Below are 14,222 nucleotides of genomic sequence, written 5' to 3' on the forward strand. Positions count from 1 at the left end.
GGGAGGGAGGCAGAGGAGACCAGGAACAAACCAACTAGTAGAGAAGAGGGGATGAGGTAGCTAAGAAAAGTATCACTATTATTAGATATAGCATTTAATATTCTTTGTTATGCAGCTAACTTAGTGCAGAATCTTTCATATTAGGAAATTATATTATTACCAGTGTTGGGCACTGCTAACTACAAAATTAGTACCGCAAACATTAGCGAAGGAATCATAAACACTTGTTCCGCTAACACTACACCAACATGGTACTTAGTACAAACTAATGCTAAAGCGCTACACCAACATGGTATTTTGTAAGCTAATGCTAAAGTGATACACCAACATGGTATTTGTGTAAGCTAATGCTAAAGTGATACACCAACATGGTATTTTGTAAGCTAATGCTATAGTGATACACCAACATGGTATTTGTGTAAGCTAATGCTAAAGTGATACACCAACATGGAGTACAAATATCTATTTTTCTAGCTAAAGGAAACAACAAGATTTTATCTGTAGAGGTCTAGCCGTTATCTGACATTAGTGCTTCAATGTTAAAGCACTCATTTCAACCATATTGCTATCCATCAAGTGTGAATCATGTTACAACAAAGTATATCACCCTCAACAAAGTCCAATTTAATATTGCACACCTTCCTGTATGGTTTGCACTCCAGGAAGTAATTCTTTGGGGTCAGCGTGTCCCTCATGGTTTTAGTTTTAGCTGTTAAGTATTGCTATGACTCTATTGCTAATTTAGCCTAATTGATTACGGCAGGGCTTCAGTCAGAATAAAAGCAGGACATCAGTAGATTTTAAACTGTTTTAAACATAATTTCCTGCTAGACAACATTACTTAGGGGAAACTAATAGTGATAAATGTTTTCAAAGTTGACAAAAATGCTGAACAAAAATGTAACTATGCTATTAGCACATTAGCAGAAGTGTGCACCCTTAGCGTTTGCCTGAACAATGTGAATTTGATTGCAAATTTTTAATCTGCAAATGAAAGATATGAATTTGAAGTAAAGCTGTCTGTCACAGCCATCAGCTTGGAGATTTATTCAGATGAAAACATTAACTGAATCCATGACTCATCTCTAAAACAGCAGAGCAACTATTCATTTCTCAGTACTGATGATGCTGCTGCTGATGGAGATGTGAAGACATAAAACCAGAGTGGAGACTGTTTTTATGGGGAGATGGGAGTGAAGATTTTAATGCTTCGCCCTCGTCCTGCTCTCACCCTCGGAGGCGTTTTCTGTCTGCTGAGCTTTATGACGCCGTCTAACGTCTTTCCGCACCATCAGCATCCAGTCGGAGCGACACGCTGCAGTGATGGCAGATATATGATCGCTGCAATGAAAATAGAAAATGCCAGATTAAGTGATATTTTATATGAAGACGTTAATTAAACAAAAAAGGTCACAGGGAATATTAATCATTTGATTCAGGGCAGAATAATTCAGGGAGAAGGAAGCAATTAGTGTGAAGATAGAGAGGGTGATTTTGCAAGGACTGAAAATAAAAGTTTATGATGTCAGAAATTCACCAGATAATCTCGTAGTTTCTCATCAATGAAGGTCGACTTTAAGTCTGTAAATTACTGCAGGATATTACAAGTCAGTGCTATTTCCCATCCTGTTTCCTGTCTGCGGGCCAGACTTTCCCAACATGTTGAAGCAGAAGCGCTTATTGCTCTTTATGAACCTCTGAGATCATAAAAAAGTAGCTGTGCAGCACAGATTTAACTGGCAGCTGTTTGAAATGCTGCTTCAAAAAAACCTGGTAGATTATGAAAAAATATCCCAGGTGGGGAGAACAGAGAGGAGAAGAAACTTTGTTCCTCACGTCTACGAAAAATACATTTGGTATAAAAACCTTCTGTTAATACACCCTGATCGAATGGAGTCAAAGATCATTTCAATACAATCTCCTCTTAGTCAAATAAGGAAAAATGTCCAGCTTGTTGCAGTGCTTTGGACCGAAGAAATCTAACTTTTTAAAAAACAAAAATAATGTAGACCCTTAATTTAGAAAAGCAAAAGATGATGCTATTTCAGATGCAAACAAGTTATTTAACCTACACTGATGCAGTGAGCAAGTTCTCATTTCTTATAGCTGCCCTATTATAATTCCTTTTAGACAAGTTAGGATAGATCTATGGGTTATATTTGCACAAAATCATTCTTGGTTAATGAGATTTTATTATGGTCAGTTCTCCTTATTAGCTGTTATAGCGTCACTTTTATTAAAATTAGCAGCTGCTGGTCACCTCCCCACCCCAATTTAATGCAAATGGCTGCAGACAACAAATTTATACAACTGTACATCTTTGAAAAGCAGAAGTAGGGCCTCCTGTACAACCAATGAGAATGCAGCAAGTGATTTCTAGAGTCAACACAAAAAAAACTTGGCTTTTCCAGTAGCAATTGTACAGCGCATACAGTGCAAAACCCAGCTGACCAAACATGCTGGAGCACAGGTTGTGTTGCTAGGCAACAGGGCAATGCCTGCCAATTGTTACTTAGTAATCAGGAGGTTTTTGATGCCAAAAATCATAAATTTATTGCCAATAGACTGCTGTTGCTTTTTTGTTTGTTGTCTTTTTTGCAGTGAGGGTGACTGTTTGTACTTCCCAGATGGAAGTACAAAAATGTGCAAAAGTGAATGCTTTGGTTTCAGAATAAGCCGTTGATACTGGATGCAAAACAAATGAAGGGGCAACAAAAGTTTCCATTTGGCTGATTCAAATCTAATTCTGGTTATTTTCATGTTCAGTTATTTATTTGAAGCAAAATAACATCAAATTTAAGGTGAATTCTGGAGGAGAAACGTCTCAGACTGATGGTGTAAATAACTCACTGATTTTCTAATATCGTTTATAGATTCAGTCTCAACAGCTTTGGAGAACCTTGTCCAGTCTGACCATTTGTGTGGATTATCTCTTAAAGCAACACTCACTTCTCCTCTTCTTCTTCATCTCCTTGTTTTCCGCCACACAGATGGTGAATTTAACTTTTCGAACTTCCTGCCAATTAGAAGCCGGTGGAGGAGGAAGGGAGTGAGGCAGAGACAGATGGAGATGAAGAGACATGAAAAGAGACTTCCTGCTGAGTTTGGGGGAGGCAGATTGTGCTGCAAACCATCAGCGTCAAACTCGTGAATTCATCGCTCCGCCCGGTGATTTCTCTCTGTGTCTGGAGCCGAGCCAATCCCTCCTCATCATATATTCCTCCGTTTATCCCTTCCCCTCGCCTGGAGGCTCTGGATCTCACTGATCAGGAAACAAGGAGCTCCTCAGGGCCGCTCGCGCTGATAAAACAACAGGAAGTGTTTGGGCTGAGTCCTTCTGCTGCGCGGCCAGTCACCATGGATCGATGCAGAAAATGATCTCTAATTGTTCACAGCTCAGTGATTGAGAAGTTAGCCTGTGTTGATTTCAAAGGTTCTGCTGTAGCCACATGCAAGCTTTGTACAGCAGCTGCCTTGAGGTGTGGAAGCTGAATAAATCTATACGGATCAATAGTTTCAGAGGTGAACAAACAGGAAGTAGGCTCCGGGTCACTAATGAAGGAAACTGCAGCAAAAGCTTCAAAACTTTATGCAACAGGGATCAGAAACTAAAAACATCATAAACGCTGCTAGAAACTCGTGGAAACAGCTCAGATGTGGTTCTATAGTATAATTTGTATCAATTGCAGTTTTTAAATCCCTGAAAGTTGCAGTAAGTAATTATTATTTTAAAAAGAGGCAGTATCGTGTAAAGCAGGGGTGGGCAACTCCAGGCCTCGAGGGCCGGACTCCTACAACTTTTAGATGCATCTCCACTTCAACACACCTGAGTCAAATAATGAGGTCATTAGCAGGACTCTGGAGAACCTGACTGCACTTGGGAGTTGATTCAGCTGCTGGATTCAAGTGTGTTGGACCAGGGAGACTTGCAAGAGTTGCAGGACACCGGCCCTCGAGGACCAGGATTGTCCACCCCTGGTGTAAAGTCAACTTTGTTTAATCTTTCCATCATATTTTAGTGTCCTTCCCTCATCAGAAACACGCCTGGAGTGTTGCTTTGATTGATTCAGGCATGTTTGAGAAATCCTTCAATCTCCATGGCAACCAGTCAGCTGTGCAAAATGCCTGAATGGACTTAGCCCCGCCCTGGAGACAAAGCTCCTCCTCACAGCTGCTCAGCTCCTTCAGACCAGCCAGCAACAATTAGCAAACCCCTGGTGGAACAGCTGAGCTCATTACAGGAGCTGCTGCTCAGCCTGAAAACGTTGTTAAAGGGTTAATAGAGGAGCCATGTTGTGATGACTTTCTGAAGGCGGAGCTTCAGAAAGAGCAGGAGTTTCTTAAAGAGACAGAGATCCAAATTCAAGGTGTTAAATTACAAGGTCAAATTTCTTTTTAGTCATATACGCAGCATTTTTATAACTGGAGGTTCACTTACTTACCGGATTATGCTATAAAATGATACTCTGTGCCTGGAAAACACATAATACTGGAGCTTTAAAGCTGCAGTAAAAAATGGAAAAAACACGTTGTTTTTTATTTGATTTAATTTTGATTGAAAATTAAAATATTGTTTTTATCTCCTTTCACGTGACATTTGCTAAGTTAGGTCCTTTACATTTTTTCAAATACTTGAGTTAAAATTTATGCAAGAAAACAAGAAATGAACAAACTTAATTAAATTAAACCATTTGTTTGCATGTTCTCTCTATGAATGTGTGGTTCTCTCTGGGTACTCCAGTTTCCTCCCACATTCTATAAACATGATTGCTAACTTAGTTCGTTTCTGAATTATGTGTGTGTGTGTGTGTGCTTGGTTATTTGTTCTGTGATACCGCCCCACAATCCTGCTACGGATGGATGAATATTAACGCCTGTTTGTTCAAAATGGCCTCCATATCGTCCACATTTTTTATTTTTGATGCTCTTCTCTGTGGACCTGAACCGGTGTTTCTCCACAGTGATGACCTGCTCTGATAAGAGCTGCTGCTCAAGCTCGCTCTGATTTTAATTTACATAAATCAAAGCAGTACGTCATTCACGCCTCATCAGCCGCTCCTCCTCCTGCTTAATGTGCAGCTTCTCAGAGCTGCAGCAGGATGTAAACCATCAGATTCAGCTGCTAATGAACCATGTAGAAGATTTTACCTGACGTGTCTCTCTTTTGATTTTTGTCTCTCTTTGTGACTTTTATTCCTCAGATTCTCTGCATCCGTTTCCACAGTTGTAGCTCAGAGTAAGAGAACCAGTTTTAACATTAAAATGGACTTAATTTTATTTATTAAGACTCTAAAAGTGTTCACTGTGCAGCATGAAGTCCAGAAATAGTCATATCCAGCAAATTAGATTATCATTAGTCAGATTAAAACAACATTAAAAATACATTTCTGAATTAAAATAAAACTTTTCATTAGTCAGATGTGATATTCAGATCCTTAGTGTCATGTTTTCATCTGCTGTAAGCAGAAAATGAACAGAAATGGGAGATTTTAAACATAAATCTGTGTCATGTTTACGACTGCAACTAATGATTATTTTATTAATTGATTATTCTATCAATTATTCTGATGATTAATTGGGTAATAAAACTGGCAAATTCTGCAGATTTTTAATTTATTCACTTAGGTTTCTTTAATAAATTATTAGAAATAAATAATAAAATGCATAAAAACAAATAATTCAAATCTATTTTTAAATAAGAAAATAAACATTTTATTGTAGTAAAATACAATAACACAGAATTCCTTTAGTGAATTGATCATTTATAGATGCATTGATGGATTATCTGCATCTAATAATCTAACAAAACGTTTTCTGAGACGTCATATTGCTGTGAAATCTTCCTGAATTAAATATTTTTATCTCAAACTTTTCCTGAAATCAGATTTCAGGATTCTCTGTCATCATTTTGTTGATTTAAAAGTATAAATCGTTCAGCACGGTGCTCTCATTATGAACAGAAAAAGTCATTTATTTCTCGTTTTATGTTTAGATATTTGCAGTTTTGCTTGAGGACGTCGTTAATGTGAACGAGTGTTTAGAAATTTCCTGTTTTCATCACCATGTGAGAAAAAGCTCATTTGAATGTCCAGCAGCTGATCTCTGATGTGCCGTCTGCATACATATCCGCCATCTGATCCTGTTATACGGCTGCATGATGAGACAAACAGACGTCCTGCTTCCAGTTTAAAATGTTTGTTTTTTAATTTTCAGGTGATCACTTCCTGTTCGTCATGGCAACAGCGTGAGACGAAGCTCCACGCCCATTTCTGGACAACCCAGGGAAGGGATATCATGCAAGTGTGTAAAACATTTTACGGTGATTGAAACTCATAAAGCAGAATTATATGAACCCAGAGTGTCAAACAAGGATCTCATTTATTTCTGCTGAACAACGGGATCCAATCATACGAGAGCAGCAGCAGTGATGAAGATGAAGGTCTGCAGCAGGTAGTTAAAGTGTTGCAACGACTCGCTTCTCCCTGCATTAATCAGACGATGCGAATGTAAATCCATGTGACGCGCCGCCCTGCTGAAAGCTCATATAACCAGATAATCATCAGCTGATAACACGGCTGTCTTCTTCCGCCCCTCCACACTTCATAAATACACACAATAAAAGCATATTTATTGTCTTTAGAGGGGAGGCCGACAGGACGGCTTACACCTGCAGAGACGGAGGAGAAGCACTGATTGTTTCTGCTGCTTTTCTTTCATTTTTCAGCAAAAAACAACGTTTAGACTTCCTTTCAGTAGTTTGGGAAAGCCTGGAGTATGTTTCTGATAGATTAATCTACAAAATATATGTAAAATAATTACAAAACATACATATTTATTTAAAGGCAACAGGTTCTGTGTCAAAGAAACACAGAACCTGTGTGATATGTGAAAATCAACTGCAGATGTAGTAAATGGAAATGGAGTTGACTCACATCATCAGTGAGTCTCTGAGTGTGCATTCACACCAGCTCTGTTCAGTCCGCTTTAACCCAACTTCAGTCCGTTTGCCTAGAAAGTCCGGTTCGTTTGGGGAAGTGTGAATGAATAATTAAACTCTGATGCAAACCAAAAAAGAACAAACTCATGATCCGCCTACAAACCTGGTTCTTGGTACAGTTGAAGTGAACTCTGGTGCGGATCGAATGCATATGTGAACACCAAGCGGATCAAAAGCCAAAACTGGACAACCAAGCCTGGCATTCTGGGTAAATGCCATGCAGACACACAAACACGCTAACCTAGCGCTAGCAGCAGAAATGGCTCCTGGTCTTTAGCCAAAGACTAAAGAGAAATTCTCCAACACTAAAACCTGACACCTCCATCTTGTTTCCATCTGGTGAAAAAGGAAGTTGCTCTCAGTGTCTCCAGAGGTTTTTGTGTCATTTCCTTCAGTGGTTCTTGGTGCAGCGCCCCCACCGGCCAGGAGGGGAACAGGATGGTTTGATTCAGAACCACAGCAGCTACAGGTGGAGCAGATGATGAAGGTTTGGTTCCCAGTTAAACCGAGGTGGGAAAACAGCCTGAAGTTTTATTTCAGATAAAAAGAGAACAGTACCCGAATGATTGTCACAACTCGTCTTGAAAACTTGTTCAAGGCTTCATGGTACATGGAAAAGACGTGTTGCCATTGATTATTAGCTTGTCATACATCCCATAATACAATGCAAACCTGGCATTTTATTTTGGGAAGGCGTTTGGATGAAACTTGAAGCATTTTTGCTTTATTTACTGATTTTGAATTTGAACATAAGAGACTACAACACAACCTTTGGGCAATCGCTGCAATCTAAACAAACAAGGAGGGAAATGGACCAAATTTAATTGTAAAACACTAAACATCCTTTAATGGGTAGAATCAGCTGAAATAAACAACACACTCCATTATATAGTATATTTTTAATTTTATTTTAATGTGTTGTAATTTTTTTAGATTCTGGCTGTGATGAAACTTCCTCATGGCCAGGACCCGGACCAGAGGTGGACACCTTCAGATTCTCTGTGATTATTGGTTGATGCTTCAGCCAGCAGGAAACACGCTTCCTGCAGAGTTTGCACATCTGATCTCATCACATTGCTGCTGATTTCGCTCTGCATCCTTCTTACACTTTACTTCTCCTGCCTCTAATGAGGTCGACTACAAGGCAGCTCTGCGTTCCTCTTGTCTTCCTGCTGGGATTTAAATGACACATTAAACTTAAAAGAAAAAGGATGAATATTTAGATTCTCCTTCTGTGTGTTTTCTGTGTAAACTCCTCAGTGTTTTCTCCCACTCAGTTCCACTTTTGCAGCTGCTAACCGATTCTCTTTGTTCGCAATTTAAAGGCTTTTCAGGATCAAAAACTTCCCGTTTTCAGGTCGAGGTAAAGGAGACGCCTGGAAATCAGGAGAGGATTTGAAGCTCCTGCAGCTTTTATGAAGAGATCTGGATCAGAGTTTGATGATGGTTCACAGCTACTTCAATAAACTCTAAACCACCTGCTGATCTCCTCCATGTCACGCTGCATTGATGCAGTTACTCATAACTTTGATGATGGCATTTGCTTGTTCCTTAAGTGGCAACTGTGTGATATTTTCATGATTTAAAACACTTTGAGCTGCCTTGTTGCTGAAATCTTCTTTTGAAATAAACTTGACTAATTCATGCAAAAGGAGCCCAGGCCTGAGAGCATGGAGCGAATTTATCTGAGTTTCATGTTCTGAAATGAGGGGAAAACTATCCAACCTTTCCAGAATATTCCAATTTTTTAGAAGAACCTGTGATGTGAACTATGAAAACAAAAGAAAACTGACCCAGTTTGTTCAGTTAGCATCATTAGCTGTGTTTCCATTAACCAAATAATTGCACAAATGGAAATTATCCTTAGTGGAAACACCCATTTCATTTTTGATCAAACGTTTTTGTGCTAGGATGATCACAAAAACTCAGTTTTATTTTACAAAACTGTAGGAAACTATTTTTTTCCCATCACAGGTCACATGATCAACAGCCGGATGCTACTGCTGACGGAAACGACAAAAAAGACAACAGGAAGTGGTAAGACGAAGGTTTGTTTTGACTTATCGTGGGAACAAGTTAATTCACTTGTGATTTTAATTTCATTTCTTACTTAATCGCAATTGCAAAGTTGTGTTTTTTCAACATTAGCAGAAAATAGTCAAAGATTTTGGATATTACCAGCTGCTTTAACCAGGTTACCAAGTCATGGGGGTTATTGGAAGGAGACAGATTATTATAACTAATAGTAGTACAATCCATCAAAACAGATTCAATAAAAGTTGTTTAAAAAGCTTCATCGTTTTAGATCAGACATTAAAATCTACATTACCTTAAAATGTTCAGCTGTGTTGGACTTCAGTCACACTGCAGCAGCAAAACGAAGACGAATGAGTACATCATTATATCATCTACATATTTAATAAATGCCTTATGTTATTGATATCTACTCTATCTGACCTCTTTTATTCTCCTCTCCTTCAATGATTGACTGTCATCCTTTAAATTTTACAGATTTTCTTTCCAATCCGTGTTTTTAATGATTCTCTTCCTAATTTTTGTTGCAGTTCTTGGTTTGATTTGTGAAGTTTTCTTTTGATCCCTCCTTCACGTGCTAGTCCTTCTGCTTTCTGTCTTCATGTTGTTTCCATGGGGCTCGAATGTGTGTGTGTTTTATATGTGTGTGTGTTTTATATGTGTGTGTGTTCACAGTTTGTGCATTCGTCGTGTTTGCAGAGCGACGGCTGCACTCTGCCTTCTTTCTCATGTAAATCTGAGCTCTAAAGCGCTGCGGCGTCGGGCCGCTCCATCTCCTCTCTTCTAATGACTCTCCCCCGTTTGCAGGATGTCGGCCCCCATAATCAGGTTAAGGAGCCCTGGGGGCCTCTGGGGGCCCCTGAAGTCCGACCATGCTGCCGCGAATGGCTGCAGGATCAAAAACCCCAGAATATAAATTTCACGGCTGGAAATGGGGCGAAGGGGTTTCTGAGCACTGCAGCTTTTTCATTTAATCCTTTTTTCCTTTTCTTGTTCATGATGTCATCTTTTCACTCCTTTAATTTATTATTTCCTTATTTTAAGGTTTCTTGTGTTTTAAGACACAGCTACGAGTTCGAGTCAGATCTATTTATCTTATAGTCAGAACTTTTATCCACAATAGTCTAAAAAATGTGATTTTAGGTTTAAGTTTCCTTCTTCGTCAGTTTTTGCATCATCATATCTTCTATTCTTCACCCACTTGTTTGGTCAAATATCATTTTATACAAATAAAAACTAGACTAAAGATTTGCTAAACTCTTGCATTAAGTGTGAAGACAACATCAAATTACTAACGTAGTTCTTTACAGTTATTTATCAGCATTGAAAACTCCATTTTCTTTCCAATTTGTTTGCAATATATTGTCTACAAATTCAATATTTTTTACTGTAAGATGATAAGTTGAACAGAGTTAGCATAGCAGCACTAAAAATAGAGTTGAATACAGTTAAGCTATGATAAGCTAAACAGGAAGTAAGTGAAACCTTATCTATGCAGCACCTTTCAAGGTAAAATTCACACAGAGCTTCAACAAATAAAGCAAATACACAAAACAAATGTAAGAAAAAGCAGATTTTAAACATAAGCTTTTATCTGACCTTAAGGAAGCTACTGACTCTGCTAAACATGCTAATCTTGTGACTAGAAAAATTACCTTACACCCAAAACCACTAATCAACATCTACTGCATAGTTTTCACTGCTAAACAGATCCATGTGTTTTATTTGGGTAAATAAATAGTTTCATTGTTCAAGTTGTTCATTATAACCTAAAATTGCAGGGTGTGCTTCCCTTTGATGGTTTGTGTCTTTGCTGTTCACACAGACGTCTGATAAATTAGTAGCATGAACAAACATGCAAAAGAAAATAAAAAAATGAGCATCAAGACTTGAACATAGCCTAATGTTTCTCTCTCTACTTATAAAGTTGAGAAACTGTCTAACGTAAAAATGAAAAGATGTAAACTTGACTAAATGATCTAGTTAAGGTGCTTGGAGTCGTTTCTAATGGTGGTAATTTCCTCCTGCTCTGAAGAAAAAGAGAAACCTTCCTTTAAAATGTAACACAGTTCAACTAAAAATGAAATGAAGCAAGGAAAAGTACCATGATAATGTTCATGGATTGATGTTTAAAGTGTTTTGTCTCCAGCGAACAATGAGCTGACCATAAACCAGAGCTGTTAAACTTCATCACACATCCTTTGTGGCTCTTTGTGCAGCTGATGAAAGACGACGAAACCACAATATTTCTGAACACTGGGCTGCACAAAAGCTCCTCTCCTTCACAGGCGACGCTGTGAACGTGTGATTACATCAAAACGAGGCTGAGGGGAGGTGAGCCCACAAACATCCACAAAGTAGACGTTATAATTTTACAATTAGTTTGTTCGATTGTTTTTATTTCTTATTGGTGTGAGGAGAATGTTAATAATGATGCTGTCAGTGGAGGGTGGGGGGGCAGTAAAGAGAAGATAATGAACACAAAGCTTCCCCTGAATGGGCCCTTAATTAATTCAATGAGAATCATTAACACATCCAGTTGGCCTGCATGTGTGTTCCTGAGATAAAATACAAAAAAACCATGGGTTTTATTGAGCAGATGATGGGAGAAGAAAGTTTAAAACATCTATGAATTAAAACTTGGACCCAAATTCTGACCCCTAAACTGACACATGCAGTTTGTTTACAAATATGGCGAAAATTTGGTCAATAATCCGCTATGGTCAAAAAAACGCAATGTTACATTAGCAGTGTTTCCGTTAAATAAGATACGCAATTAAAATCCCACGAATACGTTTGTTTATGCAATAAGACATCAAAAAACATCATCCTACTATCACTTCCTGTCGTCTTCTTTGTCATTTCTGCCAGTAGTCACATCAGGTTGTTGATCATGTGACTATTTGATGTGAAAGAAATTGTTTCCATTGCAGTTTTCCAAAGTAAACCAATTTCAATATGGCTGAAAAACCACCTCATTCCAGCTCAAAAACTTATTAAAAAACTAGAGGTTTTTTTTTTCAAATTGATATGTTTTAATTGAGGGAATTTATTTTAGTAATTCAAGTTTGCACAATTTTACAGTCACTGGAAACAGCTTTAGTGACACCAGCGAGTATGTTTCTGGACTGTGGGAAGAAACCGGAGTACCCTGAGAGATTTCACACATGCACAGGGAGAACAGGAAGGCCAGCAGCTGGGATTGAAACCAACAACCTTCCTGCTGCAAGGCAGCAATACTCCAAGTCACTGGTCATCATTATTATTGAGACGCTTTGCGTAAACATTTTCAGCAGACAATCGATTTTCCATGAACCTCATTCATATCAATACTTATTGATTTGGTGAAATATTCAGTATATAATATTCAGTTTGTTCCAAATGATTTCTCAGTTTCTCACAAAGCGACGTCCATCTGAAAGGTGAAGATCTTTAATATGTGTGATTTATCATGTAATCTAACGGCGTTTAATCCAGCTGAACGATGCGGCCGTTCTCCCTGCAGCTCTGCAGACCTCAACGTTCAATAAAAACACTAACAGTAACAGGAAGTCCTGTCCTGTGGCAGAAGGATCCATAATCAGGTTTAATCCTCTCTGTGGTTAAAAGCTGTTCATCGATCCGCTCGGTTCCTGCTGAGGTGTTTTCTCCTCCAGCTCTCCTCCTCTGTGGGGGACATTTTCTCTGAGGTTTGAAGCTCACACTGACTGGCTTCAGGAAAATACCGCAGGTTCTACTGATGAAGGCCTGTTGAAGCAAACATGACTATAATTTTGACAAATTTGACAAGGTTTACGTTAGAGGTTACCTATTGTGATTCCCTGAACAGGTTAAAATAGGTCTATGGTCTACACCACATGTTCATTACATCTTTTGCATAAAATATAATGATATTTTAGTCTGCTCAGTTCTGTCACTTTGAATCCACATAAGCTGCTGCTGGCTACGCCCCCCAACTCAACGTTTATGCTGGCATGTGAAAATGGCTGCAAACAGATGAGCAACTATATAACTGTACATCTTTGAAAAGCAGAAGTGGAGACTCCTGTACAGCCAACAAGAATGCAGCAAGTGGTTTCTGAATAGTAAGTCAATAGGAAAACACTTGTCATTTCCAGCAGCCATTGTGCAGCAGGAAAACCAGCTGACCAGAGCTTGGGTTGCTAGGTAACAGGCTGGATTTCACTGGGGTTGCTGGGTAACAGTGCAGTGTGACACAACAATTGGGAGGTTTTAGAAATGGCTCATTTTCCAGACACCAAAAATCATTAACTTATTGCAAAAAAAAAACTTTCAGAAACAGTTGAGACACAAACAGAAATATTAAAATGTATAAAATTTGGCATAGGAGGTTCCCTTTCAGATAGTTTTGTTTTCTTGCAGTTTTTCTGCTCCTCCTTCATGTTTTCTTCACATCTCAGAAGATTATGACGATTATTGTAATTAAATTTAATTAAACTTGTTTTTTCTTAGTCTGGCAGTAACACTCTAATTATTGGTGTTTATGTGGAATTAAAATTTTAATTTCCAAAAATATGAACTTCTTCAATAAAGTTTGTGTTTTTATGGAGCTAATACTCTGTTGCTGTTTTTACTTCAGAATCTTTCATCTGAACTTGGAGTTAAATTTTTGTTTCCCATGAATTTTGATTTGGGTAAAATCAGAACACGTAGCTTTGGGCTTTTTCAGCTGATGGTAGCAAACCCCTCAGAGACCGCCACCCCCCCCGACCCACCCTGACTCTCTCTCCGGACCCTCGCCATCTGCCGCAGCTGTCGCTCGCCCCAACCGCCACTCTAATTGACAATGAACCCAAAGGCGCGGCGATAATTACAGCCGGCCGCTTGGCAACTTCTCCGGGTTTCAATTCCTGCTTTTCAGGATTCATCAGGCCCCATCTGCCGGCTCCCAGGTCTGGCATCTGCCTCCCCCGCCTCCCTCGGCATGCTGGGGGTTTTGTGTTGGTGCTTATTAGCGAGCTGGCCTGTAACCCTCAGAGGTGAAGCAGCCTGAAGCAGAAAGACCAGCTCTGTTTGTTCAACCAGAGAAAGTTTCAGATGAAGAAAAGACTCCTTGTGGTTTTCTCTCTCCTCCTCCTTTTCTTCTTCTGCTTTCCTTCTATTTTCCTCTTTTCATGTTTTTCTCCTTCAAGAAGCAGGATCTGAACAGCTTTATTGGTGCAGCGTGTCG

Source organism: Xiphophorus couchianus, chromosome 15 (assembly GCF_001444195.1).
Source record: "Xiphophorus couchianus chromosome 15, X_couchianus-1.0, whole genome shotgun sequence".
Classification (NCBI taxonomy): Eukaryota; Metazoa; Chordata; class Actinopteri; order Cyprinodontiformes; family Poeciliidae; genus Xiphophorus; species Xiphophorus couchianus.